Raw genomic sequence first — 16,361 nt, forward strand, 5'->3', positions numbered from 1 at the left:
GAGCGGGCGGGGCCTGCGGGTTGGACTGGGCTGAGATGGGCTGGGCTCTGACGACAAGGCCGCTTTGTCTTCTTGACTGATGTGTCATGACTAGGAACCTATGGGAGTCCCTGGGCCTCAGCCTTGTCGGGGAACCTCCAGGGTTTCCGGCCTCCTCAGGAGTCTGGATCTTAGTCACCAAAGGGCCCAAGGACTCCCTGTCTGAGATGATGTTGCTAGCAGGAGGGTGATTATTTATGGCTTTTCCCCAAGACTGTACTGGCTTAGGCCTGTGGCCCTGGTATAAGTAACAGCACGCCCTCTTACTCTCCAAAGTACCCCCACACTTGGGAAGATCGATCACACCATCGCCCTACTTACTGCTCCTTGTAGAAAACTATCACTGCCTTGGGGCTCAGAGGCATCTTTGGTCCAAGCACTATTGGGCAGGCTTTACTTCGTCCTCATGCTGCCGGATGAGGAAGGTACAATCCTTCCCACTGTTATGAAAGAGAAAATTGAGGCACAGAGAGGTTAGGCGATTTGTCCGGGGTCACAGAGACGAGAAGGAGCAGAGCCAGCTCCGGAGGCTGCAGCCGTGTAGAGTTTCTGGGTTGGGCAAAACCACAGGGCTGAGGCCATCAGAGGCCACTCTGAGAATTGTTGCCGAGGCTGAACAGCACCTTGCCACCTCTGGCGCTGCGTTTCAGAGCAAGCCTCGTTCTCCACTTCCTCACCTCCTAGTCCCTCTTCAATCCTTTTGAACAATGTTCCCTCCCAACCGTGTAACTAAAGACAGCCCTGTCAAGGTCAACACGGATTCCCAGGCAGTAATGTCTCTGTCCTCCTCCTGCATCTTCAGAAGTACCTGACACAGCTGACCGCTCCTTTCCTCTCAAAACACTTTCTTCCCTTAGCTTCCTCGACTCCTGGTTTCCTTGTGCCTTCTCATCCTGGTTTCAGCCTCTCCCCTCCTGGGAGAATTCGTCCCGTCCCGGGGCTTGCAGTACTGTCTGCTGGCTGCCGAGTTCCACGTTCCTAGTGCCAGTCTCGACGTCTCCCTGGCCACCAGACTATGTACCAGGGCTGCCCACCTGACCGTTTTTTCCTTCCTGAGATCAACTGCATATTCCACTTGATAGCTATTTCTCTTTTTTTCATTTACCCTATGAAGGTATGCTGGGTACATAGTTCTGCACTTGGCTGTTTTCATGTAACAAAATATAGGACATTTCCTCTGTCAGGAGGTATAGAGCTATCAGTCAAAAAATATTTGAATAGTATTTCATTTTTCCCCTATAGTGTATGTAAAGCTGTTTCTTAAAAAAAAAAACAAAAACAACTGAATAGCATATGTGTTGTATTTAATCACTACTGTATTGATGAAAATTAAGGATGTTTTCAATCTTGTATTTCTTCCTGTTGTAAACATCAATGCAATAAGTACAGTTAGACAAGCATCACTGAACACGTTTTTAAAATTGTGTCTGTAGGATATTCTTAGAAGTGGAATTTTGGAGTTAAAGTATGCTATTTAAAAATTTTTAAAAGCATTTATTGAATTTGTTGCAATATTGCTTCTGTATTATGTTTTGTTTTTTTTTTGGCTGCTAGCAAGGCATGTGGGATCGTAGCTCCCTGACCAGGGGTTGAACCTGTAACCCCTGCACTGGAAGGCAGAATCTTAACCCCTGGGCCATCAGGAAAGCCCCTCATTTAAAATTTTGATAGATATTGCCAAATCTCCTTCATAGATGTGCCAGTTTATGTAAGAGATGCTTGTTTCCCCATATTCTTATCAATGTAGTGCATTAGCAAACTTTATGATCTTTGCTAGTAGTATCTCATTATATTTTTATTTTGCATTTCTCTTATTATGAGTGAGAATGAGCATCTTTTCGTACACTTAAGGGCCACTTGTGTTTCTTTTTCTGTGAGCTGTCTTTTGCTTTTGCCCATTTTTCTGTTGGGTGGGTGTGTCTTTAAAATTATTGATTTCCCAGTTGCTCTTTACATATTAAAGAAATATACCCTCTGTCTATAATGCAAATAACAAGGATTTCACCCTCCCCTCTAAGTCTGACACTTGTATTTTGTCTTTGCATATGGGGTTTTTGCCGTGCAGAATTAAACTTTTTTTTTTTTTTTTTAATGTGGTCCAGTCATGTCAATCTTGTCTTTTATGGCCTCTGGATTTGGTTATAATTAGACATGTCTTCCCCATTCTGAGAATTGAAAAAAGTTCTTCTCCCATGGTTTCTTCCAGCTAAAGTAGTGCTTTAATGCTATATATCAGGTCACATCGCTCCCCTGCTAAAATCTTAGAGAGACGTACCATTACTTTTATTCTGACACCCACTCTCCTGACATTGCCCTCAAAACCCCAAGTGGCCTGGTCCCGCCTCATCTGCCATCACATGTTCCCTGGGTCACCGCTGCCCAGGCACACTGGCCTACTTTCTGCTCTACAAGCAGCTGTGTTCAGTCTACCCTTCTGGCCTTTACATGCTGCTCCTTCTGCCTGGACTGCTCTTCAGTGGGCAGCTTCCTCCTCCTTATTCAGGTCTCACCTTCTCACAGGGGTATTCCCTGGTCAGCCTGTCTGAAGAGACCTCACCCACTTCCTCAGCACTCACTCTTCAGAATATCCCTTGGAATTATTTCCAGGAGAGCAGGGAGCTCGCTGGATGTTGATGTCAGTTCCTATTTGTAAAGTAAAAGGTGATGTGTGAGGACTGTCTGTTACTCAGTGGGGTGGGGTAGCTGTGTGTCACGGGGGCAGCTTGGAGTACAGCTGTGTAGGTTTGGTGTGTGTGTGTGGAGGTGACAGGTAGGGTTTTGTGAGGTTGTGTGCATGTGTGGCTGTATGTGTGGTGGGGTTATTCTGGCCCGGTGACCAGCTGATTTGACTGCCCAGGTCCTATCACTCTGACCTTGCCGGATGCCATTGCTGTTTCTGGAGTGAGCTGGAAGGGTCCGCATTCCAGAGGGAGGACCTCCAGGCCGTGCTGTCCACGCCGAGGTTCTGCTTCCCGCACAGGGGAGTGTGTGCGAGGCCATCTAGGCCATCCTCCTGCCTCAGGGCGGGGCTGTGTTGCACCCGGGCTTGGCAGCTGCCCCTGCCACCCCCACTCTCCCGCAGGCCTGCACCTGCTCTCCGGGGGCGGCAGGCCCAAAGCCTGCCACTGTGGTCTTCCCGCCCAGGCTGGGCCCAGCTGCTGATGCTCCCTGAGTCTGCAGCTCTGCCGGGGCCCCAAGCGGGGCCTTCTCTCTCCTGCTGGGGTTTTCTTGTGTTTGTGGGCAGCCCTGAAGGCCCTTTCCACCCTTGAGCACAGAGATGGGGCAGACGGAACCCTCTGGAAAGCAGGTTGGCTGGAGTGTGGGGGCTTTCCCATCCTGCTGCCGCGTGTCTGGGGCTGTGGGTAGAAAGAGGCTAGTCCCAGAGCTAGGCTTGAATGCTACTTTCCTTTCAGGACTTCCTGAGTGACCTGGAACTTCTACTGCTCAACTTGATCCTCAAATAGAGGTAATCCGGGGCTTCTCTGAGCTGGGGAAGGGTTCAGCCTGTCTACGTGTGTCCTGGGGTTCCCATCCCTTCTCACCTACCCCAGGACCTCTCACCACGCCCTCTTTCTTTTCTGGTCATCAACCTTTTGTTCTTTACCCAGTCTTTCCCATGACAATAAACATCCTGGTATTTCTGCATCCTAACAGACAGAACTCCCTTGACCACATATCTTCCACCCTCAGCCTCATTTCTTTCCTTTTTTTTTTTTAATGGCAAAACTTCTCAGATGAGTTGTCTTAATGCCTCATCTCCTTTTATTCTTTCTCTGGAACTCTAATCAGGCTTTTGCTCCACATTATTCCAGCCAATGTTTCCATAGATCAACCCCACAGTCAAGTTTCAGCGCGTATCTTTCCTTGCACTCCCAGCAGCGTTTGATGGCCAGAACACCAGACTCCTGACTTTTCTCCTTCCTTTCTGGTCTTTCTTTCTAGGTCTTCTTTGCTGGTCCCACCCTCCCCTCATCCCCGATCTCTCTGACTTCTAAATATCAGGGTGCTTATTCCTAGGACACTTCTCTGTCCTTTCTCACTCTCTTGGTAATGTCATCCCTCTCAGGGTTCAAAATATCAAAATTAGGCTGACAACTCCTAAATACTTATCTCCAGCCCAGACAATTTCCCTGAATTCCAGATCAACCCTTCCCCTTGGACGTCTAGCAGGTATTGAAAACTTCAGTCAGTCAGTTCAGTTCAGTTGCTCAGTCGTGTCTGACTCTTTGCGACCCCATGAATCGCAGCACGCCAGGCCTCCCCGTCCATCACCAACTCCCGGAGTTCACTCAGACTCACGTCCATCGAGTCAGTGATGCCATCCAGACATCTCATCCTCTGTCGTCCCCTTCTCCTCCTGCCCCCAATCCCTCCCAGCATCAGAGTCTTTTCCAATGAGTGCAAACTTATCACCTCCCAAATTCAGCTGCTTCTTAATAGAACTGCCAGGTTTAGAAACGAAGCAAAAGAAAAGTAAAAACAAAACCCCAAACTCAGGATACTCGTTCAATTTGAATTTCAGATAGTCCATGAAACATACTTAAAGTAAAAAAAAAATTGGTTGTTTATCTGAAACTGAAACTTCATTGGGGGTCCTGTATTCTATTTGGCAACCTATTCCTTGGATTCCTCTCCAGCCTTCTCTACTAATGGACTCTTGGAGTAAACAACACTTTTACTCACCTACCTGTTCAGGCCTCAGATGGACTCACGATGACTCATTTTTCTCATACCGCGCGTTCAATGTTGGTGAATCTTTTTTTTTTTCCCCCTCTTCTTTCCTTCCTTTCTTTTTTTTGAGTTTGGAGCCAAGAAAGGTTTATTGCAAGGGCTGAGCAAGGAGGACAGGTGGCTTACGCTCAAAAAGCCCGAACTCTTGATGTCCGTGAATTATTTTGTTGTTACTTTCAGATTTAGAATCAAGAAACTTCTCACTGACTCCATTAGTGTTATTCTGCCAACAGTGAAGCCATGAGTTATTTCTTTCCTGCATTATTACAGTAGTCTTACAGCTGGCCACCCTGTTTTATCCACCGCCCCATGCATCTACTGCGAACACAGCTAGTGATTTTTGTTCAAAATGGTCCACTGTCTTCTTGATCACTCAGAGTGACAGCCAAAGGCTTCAGGGTGGCTTTTAGCCTATGTGAGCTGATCCTATTCAGGCCTCACTGGAACCTTCTGGCCTCATTCCCCACATCTCTTGGCTCTCCCCTGCCCTTCCTCATTGACTTCCTTGCTGTCCTGGGTGCATGCTGGATCTTCCCCAGCCTCAGCACCTGTGAACTTACCCTTCTAGCTGACACACTTTCCCCACAAACCTCTGCCTGGCTTGCTCCCTTGCCTTCTCTGGCCTCCCCATTCATGTTGCAGCCTACCTCCTACAGCCCTGCTCCTTCCTCTCCTGCTTTATTTTTCTCCCTAGCACTATAATCATGTAGCATATTTTGCTTATTCTTCTTGTTAGTTGTCTCCCCATCACTACAATCTACAGTCATTTTTGTCTTGTGTCCACTGGTGTATTCCCAGTGTCTGAAACAGGGTCGGGCACTTTGTAGACCAAAGCACAATAAGCCCCAGCCCTGGGCCAGCACGCGGCCACTGTTTAATGAGCCCCTTCTAGCTTATGGTCCCAACCTCTGGCCTTCCATAAGTCTCTGTCTGACCATGCACCCTCCTCCAGGAAGCTTTTACTGACTGAGCCTTGTCTGTCTCCCTCTCTTCTTGCCACCAGGCCCAAACCTTTGGTCCTCAAGGGTCAGGTGGGCCCTTTCTTGTGGACCGGGTGAAGCCAGTTGGGGTGAGACATGTGCAGTCTGCCTGAAGTCAGCCAGTCCCCTGCAGGGTGAGAGCTTTGGGAACCACGATCCTGGGCCAAGGAGGTGATGGGCATTGGGCGCCAGGGACTAGAGCCTAGGATGGGTCTGGGTTGCAGGGCTGTGGTTCCTGAACTCACTGTTCCTGCATACTGAGGAGGACGTGAGCTAGGTGCCTAGATGGGTGGCTGGCCGTTAGCCGAGCTGGGAGCAGAAAAGGAGCAGGGCAGGAGGGGAGGGGACAGCGGCAGTGACCTTGCACCTGGAATTTGCTGAATGGTATTTGTTTGTGACGGTATTCCGATGCATACCTTTTGATAGGGGCTGTTGGAACATTCTGATGTGGGCTGTAGAAACTCTTTGTTATGACGGAAGCCTGTAGAAGGCAGTTTTGCCTGCATCCCCTATTCCATCCATAAACCTCACTGAACTTGCAACACTTGGCCTATTCTGGACCCTCAGAGCTGGGGTGTGCTCAGGACTGGTTGCTTCGACACAGCCAGGCTGTCCTCTACAGCCAAATGCCCTACCGGGTGGTCTGAGTTCCCCAGGAGACACACATGCATGGGCCTCTGGAGGCAGCCGGATGCGTGGGCCTGGGCCTCGGGAAAGAGAAGAACACTGGGAGCGCTCCTGGCTTGCTTGTGCAAATGCAAAATGGCACAGCCTCTGCCAAAAGCAGCTCGGTGTGTCCTCAAATAGTTAGGCATAGAATTACAACTTGACCAGCAAGTCCCCGCCCAGGTGTATACCTGAAAGATCCTGGAACAGAGACTCAGACAAATACCTGGCATGAACATTCACATAGCACTGTTCACAATGGCCAAGTGTTTGGAAACAAGCTGCATGTCCATCAAAGGAAGAACAGATGGACAAAATGTGGTCCCCCACACAATAGAATATTGTTGCTGCTTGGTCACCGAGTCATGCCCAGTGCTTTGTGACCTAGTGGACTGTAGCATGCCAGGTTCCTGTGTCCTCCACTGTTTCCTGGAGTTTGCTCAGATTCGTGTCTATTGAGTTGGTGATGCTGTCTAACCATCTCATCCTCTGCTGCCCCCTTCTCCTCTTGCCTTCAATCTTTCCCAGCATCAGGGTCTTTTCCCATGAGATGGCTCTTCACATCAGGTGGCCAAAATACTTGAGCTTCAGCTTCAACAACAGACCTTCCAGTGAATACTCAGGGTTGATTTCCTTTAGGATTGACTGGTTTGATCTGGCAGTCTAAGGGACTCTCAAGAGTTTTCTCCAGCGCCACAGTTCAAAAGCATCAATTCTTCGGCACTCAGCCTTCTCTGTAATCCAATTCTCACATCCGTACATGACAGCCATAAAATGGAATCAAGTTCTGAGACATGCTACAACATGGATGAATCTTGAAAACATGCTAAGTGAAATACACCAGACACAGAGGACAAATATCACATGATTTCATTTATACGAAATACAGGTTGAATTCATAGAGACAATAAGTTGTCAGCAGTCACCAGGACTGGGTGGAGGGGAGCATAGGGGTTATTGTTTGATGGGTAGAGACTTTTTGCAGAGGTGATGGAAAAGTTCTGGAAATAGAAGTGAGGGTTGTATACTTTCAACACTATTGAATTTTACACTTAAAAGTGATTAAAGTGGCAATGTCATGTTATATGTATTTTCTCACAATAAAAAAATGAAGGTAAAAGAAAAGGGGAAAAGAAATATGGGTTTGGGAGTAATCGCTGTCCAGATGGTGATGAAGGCCATGGAAGAGGGCAGGCCACTGAAGATTATGGGTGGACAGCCTGGGACAGAGCCCTGAGGACCTTGCCCATGAAGAGGGCAGGAGAAGGAGATTGAGGGGGAGTTATTGGAGCAGCAGAAAACTGGAAGAATGATGGTGTTCTAGAAGCCTGGATGTATTAGTCAGTGCCGTGGATTGCAAATGACAGAAACCCACCTTGAGTTAGTTTGGGCACAAAGGGGAATTAATTGGTTTGCAGAAATGTGGGACGGGCAGGGGTACATGAGGGCCCCACAAGCACCTGGCGAGAGTCAGGTCTGTTTTCTAGGACCTGGCTCCTGCCTGGATCAGCCCTGCTCCTCTGGGACTGCTGCCAGCTTCCTCTCTCCTTGTATGGATGGGCTTCTGCAAAAGGATTTTGCTCATGGCCAGCAGCAGCTCTGAGTGCACACCTCCCCAGGATTTGCTGCTACACACCGCCCTCAGGAAGGATTCAAGTAACCCAGGGAAGAGCTCTGAGTGGCCCCACCGAGCACGTATCCACCTTGAGGTAAGCAGGCCAGGATGCATGACGGGCAGTTGCCTTTCAGTACAGTTCAGTTCAGTTGCTCAGTCGTGTCTGACTCTTTGCGACCCTATGGACTGCAGCACGCCAGGCCTCCCTGTCCATCACCAACTCCCAGAGCTTACTCAAACTCATATTCATTGAGTCGGTGATGCCATCCAACCATCTCATCCTCTGTCATCCCCTTCTCCTCCTGCCTTCAATCTTTCCCAGCATCAGGGTCTTTTCCAATGATTCAGTTCTTCCCATCAGGTGGCCAAAGTATTGGAGTTTCAGCTTCAGCATCAGTCCTTCCAATGAATATTCAGGATTGATTTCCTTTAGGATGGACTGGTTGGATCTCCTTGCAGTCCAAGGGACTCTCAAGAGTCTTCGCCAACACCACAGTTCAAAAACATTAATTCTTCTGTGCTCAGCTTTCTTTATAGTCCAACTCTCACATCCATACATGACTACTGGAAAAACCATAGCCTTGACTAGATGGACCTTTGTTGGCAAAGTAATATCTCTGCTTTTTAATATGATGTTTAGGTTAGTCATAACTTTTCTTCCAAGGAGCAAGTGTCTTTTAATTTCATGGCTGCAGTCACCATCTGCAGGGATTTTAGAGCCCCCCAAAATAAAGTTTCTCCCTATTTCCATTGTTTCCCCATCTATTTACCATGAAGTGATGGGACCAGATGCCACAATCTTAGTTTTCTGAATGTTGAGTTTTAAGCCAACTTTTTCACTCTCTTCTTTCAATTTCAACAAGAGGCTCTTTAGTTCTTCTTTGCTTTCTGCCATAAGGGTGGTGTCATCTGCATATCTGAGGTTATTGATATTTCTCCCAGCAATCTTGATTCCAGCTTGTGCTTCATCCAGCCCAGCGTTTCTCATGATGTACTCTGCATATAAGTTAAATAAGCAGGGTGACAATATACAGCCTTGACATATTCCTTTCCTGATTTGGAACCAGTTTGTTGTTCCATGTCCTGTTCTAACTGTTGCTTCCTGACCTGAATTCAGATTTCTCAGGAGGCAAGTCAGGTGGTTTGGTATCCCCATCTCTTGAATAATTTTCCAGAGTTTATTGTGATCCACACAGTCAAAGGCTTTGGCATAGTCAATAAAGCAGAAGTAGATTTTTTTTAGAACTCTCTTGGTTTTTTGATGATCCAGCGGATGTTGGCAATTTGATCTCTGATTCCTCTGCCTTTTCTAAATCCAGCTTGAACATCTGGAAGCTCATGTACTGTTGAAGCCTGGCTTGGAGAATTTTGAGCATTACTTTGCTAGCTTGTGAGATGAGTGCAATTATACGCTAGTTTGGGCATTCTTTGGCATTGTCTTTCTTTGGGATTGGAATGAAAAGTGACCTTTTCCAGTCCTGTGGCCACTACTGAGTTTTCCAGATTTGCTGGCATATTGAGTGCAGCACTTTCACAGCATCATCTTTTAGGATTTGAAATAGCTCAACTGGAATTCCATCACCTCCACTAGCTTTGTTCCTAGCGATGCTTTCTAAGACCCACTTGACTTCACATTCCAGGATATTTGGCTCTAGGTCAGTGATCACACCACTGTGATTGTCTGGGTCATGAAGATCTTTTTTGTATAGTTCTTCTGTGTCTTCTTGCCACCTCTTCTTAATATCTTCTGCTTCTGTTAGGTCCATACCATTTCTGTCCTTTATCGAGCCCATCTTTGCATGAAATGTTCCCTTGGTATCTCTAATTTTCTTGAAATGTTCTCTAGTCTTTCCCATTCTATCGTTTGCCTCTATTTCTTTGCATTGATCACTGAAGAAGACTTTGTTATCTCTCCTTGCTATTCTTTGGAACTCTGCATTCAAACGCATATATCTTTCCTTTTCTCCTTTGCCTTTCACTTCTCTTCTCAACTATTTGTAAGGCCTCCTCAGACAACCATTTTGTCTTTTTGCATTTATTTTTCTTGGGAGTGGTTTTGATCCCTGCCTCCTGTACAATGTCATGCACCTCCATCCATAGTTCTTCAGGCACTCTATCAGATCTAATCCCTTGAATCTGTTTGTCACTTTAGCACCCCAGATTAGAGGGAGAGGAGAATCCTGAGTGGACAGGATATATCGGGGAAGAGGCTCAAGAAGGAAGGGCTGCTTAATCTCTAAAATGACTCATGCTTTAAGACAAGGCCTGGGAGCATCCACTGGGCTTACTCACAAAGGAATCTTTGGTGTGCTTGGCAAGGGAAGGTGTGAGTGGGGTGCTGGGCCAGAGACTGGCTCATAGCTGGTGGGAATCAGAGGGAGGTCAGCATGTAGAGACAGGAGAGAGATGAGGAGGAAGTTGCAGGAGATAGGGGTTCAAAGAAGGATTTTGTTTTTGGTTTTTGGATGGGAGAGAGGTGAACATGCTTGGATGCTGAGAGAGCCAGGAAAGAAGCAGAGGTTGAAGAAACAGGAAAGAGTGAGGAGGTGGGGAGGGAGGGCATCTGAGCACGGGGTGGGGGGCAGATTAGAGTGTTGGAAGAAGCAGGCTCACCCCCTTTTCTGTGTTGGGGGGAAGGAGGAGGACCTGTATGGATACGGTAGGTCTGGTGACTGTGTATAGGAAAGCATTCTTCTCAGACAGCTTCTACTTTCTCTGAGAGGTCGGATGAAAACAAGATGGAACTGGCTAGAAGGTGCAAGGAGAGTGGAGAAAGTTGAGAAGGCTAACTAGCATGAAGGGCAGCAGACAGAGTGAAGCAGGGAGGACTGAGACTCACGTGGACTGGAGAGCATGAATTTGCAGCAGCCTAGGGCTGGTGGCCTGATTCTCACCAGCAGAGCCCAGCGCAGGGTATGGAGGTGGGACGGCATGGTTGGATGGATCTGGGCTGGGGGTTGGCCAAGCAGGAGGGGCAGAGGGACAATGAGGGTATTGGTGGGATAGCAGTTCATTCCAGTTTTATCTCAGCAAGTATTTCTTACCATCTGACTATACACCAGACATGGTGTGTGGCCTAAGGACACATCGGCAAACCAGGTAGATTGTGTTCCTGCCCTCAGAGAGGCTGGCCTCTAGTGGGGGTTCAGTTCAGTTCGGTTCAGTCGCTCAGTCGTTTCGGACTCCTTGCAATCTCATGGACTGCGGCATGCCAGGCTTCCCTGTCCATCACCAACTCCCAGAGTTTACCCAAACTCATGTCCATGGAGTTGGCGATGCCATCCAACCATCTCATCCTCTGTTGTCCCCTTCTCCTCCTGCCTTCAATTTTTCCCAGCATCAAGGTCTTTTCAAATGAGTCAGTTCTTTGCATCAGGTGGCCAAAGTATTGGAGTTTCAGCTTTAGCATCAGTCCTTCCAATGATCTCAGGACTGATCTCCTTTAGGATGGACTGGTTGGATCTCCCTGCAGTCCAAGGGACTTCTCCTACACCACAGTTCAAAAACATCCATTCTTCGGCACTCAGCTTTCTTTATAGTCCAACTCTCACATCCATACATGACTACAGGAAAAACCATAGCCTTGACTAGATGGACCTTTGTTGGCAAAGTAATGTCTCTGCTTAGTGCGGGTGGGGAGTTGGGCAAACATCTATTTAGAAGCTCCCATGTGAGATGAGGGTGGTGGGAGGGATTCTGTGTAGTCTAGGCTGGATACAGATGGACATGAATGTAGGAGGGGCTGGCAGACAGAGAGAGGGTCACAGGTCAGGTCTGGAGGTGCCTGTGAGGTCAACACACATGGGCAGATGTGGCGGGAGAGTGAAGGCTGAGGGAAGCTGTGGTTAGAGAGTGGGGTGACTCGTCCCTGCCCCGGCCTTCCCTCCCTCCCTTCCTGTTACAATAGCTGACCTGTCCTTTTCCTGTCAAAGTCTGAGCCTCCAAGGGCTTTCCCCATCCCCTCTGACTCTCTTGGGGACGCTGACCTTCTTTCCCCTCTACTGGATTCATCTTACCACTTCTAAATATTCCCAAGTCTCTCTCATTATATATATATATAAATAAATTGCTTGACTGCCCCCATTCTCTTGAGTCAATATCCTTTCATTTTCTATTCTATTCTATTCCATTCTATTTCAGCCCCCATTTTCCATCCAGTTGTCCTCTCTTGCTGTCCCCACTTGCTTGGCCTTCACATTGTCCCCTCATTTCACTGGGGCCTGGTTTCTGCAGCCCATTCTCTGTGGATGATACTCCTGCCATGGGCACCTATGACCATCTTTATTAATCTAATGAACACTTGGCGGTCTTTATTTGACCCGTGACAGTGTTAGGCCCCAGTGGGCACCTTCTTCTCTTAGAAACTCTTCCTAGAATCTTCTCTCTGCTTTTGCCATTAACTTCCTCCTCTGTGACATTGTATCCCCTGGGCTTTTATGATAGCAGTTTACCCCGCAGTCCCACTCCATTTGGTCTTTAAGCGTCCATCCAAGGGCTCCTTCTTATCTCTCCCCCAAATAGCCTCTGTATAGTATTAGCCAGTCTCAGAGCTTAAGTAACCACCTACCATCAGATCAGATCAGATCAGATCAGTCGCTCAGTCGTGTCGGACTCTTTGCGATAAAACCCAAATTAAAAGCAATCCCCTAGATTCCCAGTGAGGAGACTTGCCAAAAAGTTTGGGGGCTAACTTGAATTTGTAAACTTTTATTGTGGTTTAAATAATAATGTCCTTTATTAACTTAGTTCACTATACATTTAAAAAATCAGATGTCGTGTAAGACATTGTAGCAAGACATTTTATTTTTTTCCTCCTCCTGTTTTATGAAGTAGTTTTATTTAAACTTTTAATATTTCTCTTTAAAACCTGGGTTAGTATCACTGAAGCTTTGTTATCATGACCCTTTTATAGAATACATGAACTTTATTTTTGCCCAAATTACTTGTCATAGTGCTTTTGGAATCAGTGTATGATGCTGTAAACTCTGTTCTTTGCAGTGAAAGCCTGATTGCATGATACTAGGCTGCATAAATAAACTGAACTAAAATACACTAAACATTTGGTATGTGTGTGTTGTCTCCACAACACAGCCACTTTCTTTATTGTTCTTGAAGTGACTTTTTATAAGAATGGCTTGCTTAAAAAGATGAATACTTGCAATTATAAGGTCATTCCCCCAGAAATAGTATTTGAATCTAATTGAAATGTCTTTGCCTCCATTATTTTCTGATTCTACCAAGTGACCCCCATACATATCCAAAACTTTATTGATTGAGGTTATTTTAGGCTAACAAGTTTTCCCCAAAGAGCATTTTGTTGTTCTAAATGTGCTAATTGAGAGTGTGCCCTGTAATGCGGGAGACTTTGTAAGGACTGGGATATGAGACAGATCTTTGCTACCTCAGAGATAATTTTGAAGCAAAATCTTATCTCATATATTCTCTGGTAGCTCAGCTGGTAAAGAATCTGCCTGTAATACAGGAGACCCCGGTTGGATTCCTGGGTTGGGAAGATCCCCTGGAGAAGAGATAGGCTACCCACTCTAGTATGCTTCCCTGGAGAATCCCCACGGACAGAGGAGCTTGGCGGGCGACAGTCCGTGGGGTTGCAAAGAGTCAGACACGACTGAGCATCTAAGAGTGTTCAGATGTTTTGCTGACAACTCCCAAATTGATATCTCCTGACCGGGGCTTCCCCCGCTATACCCACAGCCTACTAGACGTCTTCATCTGGGTACCACTCGCTCAGTGGGTTGAAGCGTTTTTGTTGAGTGCCTACTGTGTGTCAAGCACCATCCTGGGTGCGGGTGGATAAAGGGGTGAGCATGACAGAGTCGGTGTTCTCAAGGAGTCCATCCTAGTGGGCTGATACAGAGAATAAACATGTGGACAAATAAGAAAATGTCCTAGACTAGCAGCCACCATGAAGGGTATAAAATGTGGTCGTGTGGTAGAGGATGACTGTATGGCCTGTATGTTTGTTTCATGGGGGGAGGTGTGGGTCAGAAAGGGCCTCCTGGAGGAGAGGGTGTTTGATTTGTGATGAGAATGCCAAGGAGACAGTCGTGTGAAGCTCTGGGGAAGAGGGTTGGCAGAAGTTGGTGCAAAAAGACTCCACTGTGGTAGGAGAAGGCTGGTGTATGTGGGGGAGGGTGGTTGGGGTGTGGGGGAGGGGGGGTTGGGGTGTGGGGGAGGAGAGGTGGCATTCGAGAAGGAGAGGGCTTAGGGAGATGAATTTGGAGAGGAAGCTCGCACCTAACCAGGTAGGGCCTTGCAGGCCATAGCAAAGATTTTATCGTCATTTTTACAACCACAATGGGAAGTCACTGGGATAGTTTCAAGGAAGGGAGTGACTTGGTTTGATTTACATGATAGGAAGATCTCTCAGGCTGCCATATAGAGGAGCAAGTGTGGAGGAGCAAGAGTTGGGGCAGGGAGCCACTTCAGGTATTCAGTGTTCAATGAGGTGGCTCTCAGAGGTGGTAGGAAGGGAATGGACTTTGAACACATTTTGAAATTATATCCAGCTTGACTCGATAACAGTGGGGACGTGATTATGAGGAAAGAGACATCTAGGTCTTTGAATCGAGCAGCTGGGTGGACGGGAATGTCATCTTCCAAGATGGGGAAGACCAGGACAGAACATAAATCTATCCTCTTTTGGGAGGTTAGGAGTTCCCTTTTGGATGATCAACAGGAAGTTGGAAACGTGAATCTAGCACTCAGGGGAGTGGTTAGGTGTGAACCTATAAATGTGAGAGTCATCAGTCTAGAGATGATTTTATGGATGTTTCTGGACAAGATCACAGAGTAGATAGAGGAGAAAAGAGGGTGGAGAACTGGGCCCTGGGGCATTTTGCGTTTAGAGATCAGCAAGAACAATTAGTGAAATCAAGAAAGACCCATCAGCGAGCTGGGAAGAGGTCAGGAGAGGGTGCTGCCTGGGAGCCAAGGGGAGATGGTGTTTAAGGAGGGAGCTCTCCGTGGCCAAGTGTTGCTGAGGGAGTAAGATCAGGAGGACCAGTGGATTTGGCAACAGTGTTGGCCATTCATGATCTTGATAAGAGCAGTCCTCATAGAAATAGCTAAAGTGATGAGGAAGTGGAGATGTCAAGTGCAGACAACTTTTAGAGGATTTTGTTTTCTTGTAAGTGGGGTAGTAGCTGGAGAAGGATATTTTAAAAAAAGAGAGAGGGAAATGTTATAAGATATATTTACAGAGAAGGAATAGTGAGGCAATAGCTGTGGAGCACAGTCGGGGGTAGGGGTGGGTGATAGGTGACGGGGACAGCGCCCACGCGCAGCAGGGGCTACCGGGAGCACGATGCTTCGTCCATGTTAAGGGGAGAGGGCGGACTTGGTGGACGGGGATGAGCCAGTGCTTGCCTACTGCTTCTATTGCCCACTGGCATAGGATGCCTGGCTCTCTGCTGAAATGGGGGATTAAGAGAATGGGGGCTCGAGGTTTGGGCAAAGAGAGGTATGATAAGGTCATCTTGGAGAATAGGGTTAAAGTTTTAGGGAAATGCAGAATTTCTTAGACATGTGGAGTGCCCACTTGAGCTTTGTGGCCAGAAGTTGCGCCTGAAACCAGGCAGTCCAGTGGTATTATTCTCCAGATATTCTGGAACAGGGGCCACCCGGAGAATTTAACTGGAGTTAGGAGGGAAGGTGGGGATGTGAAGGGGGTGATGGATATTGAGATAGTGGGGTTATTGACCAGTAGATGTGGCAGAAAGATTGCTGGAGGGGGACAAGAGAGAGGAGACAGTGCAGTTCTCATTACAAATGGGGTCTAGGCTATGAGCATGCATGTGGTGAGGTTTGACAGGTGGAGGAAAAAAGATTGTTGGAAACAAGGAAGTCCAGAAAGTGAGCGGTCAAGGTTTTGGGTGTGAACAATAATAAGTGTCTTAGCAGTGAGCCAGGATGTAATATGGTCAGTGAATGAGAGGGGGCGACCAGACATCTTATTTGCATTTCAAACTCGACATATCTGAAACAGAAGTTATCAGCATTGTCCGCACACCTACTCCTGCGCTCGGTAAGTGGCACCACCACCCAGAACCAGAAACTTGGGTGTCACTTTGATTCCGCTCTCTTCCTGATCCCCACACCCAACCAAGTCACCACATCGTTTTGATTCTGTCTCGTAAGCATTTCTTTGATCCAGCTGTTTCTTTCCATCACCCTGTGCACACCCTGGTTGAGGCCACTGCTCTCTCTCACTTGGACTATTGCATCAGGCTTCAAACAGAGAGCCCTGCCCTGGCCCCTCCGCACTGTGACCAGACCCTGTAAATTAGATCACATGTGCAAAGTCTCCCTAG

This window comes from Bison bison, unplaced genomic scaffold (assembly GCF_000754665.1).
Source record: "Bison bison bison isolate TAMUID 2011002044 unplaced genomic scaffold, Bison_UMD1.0 scf7180017864158, whole genome shotgun sequence".
In the NCBI taxonomy this organism is placed as follows: domain Eukaryota; kingdom Metazoa; phylum Chordata; class Mammalia; order Artiodactyla; family Bovidae; genus Bison; species Bison bison.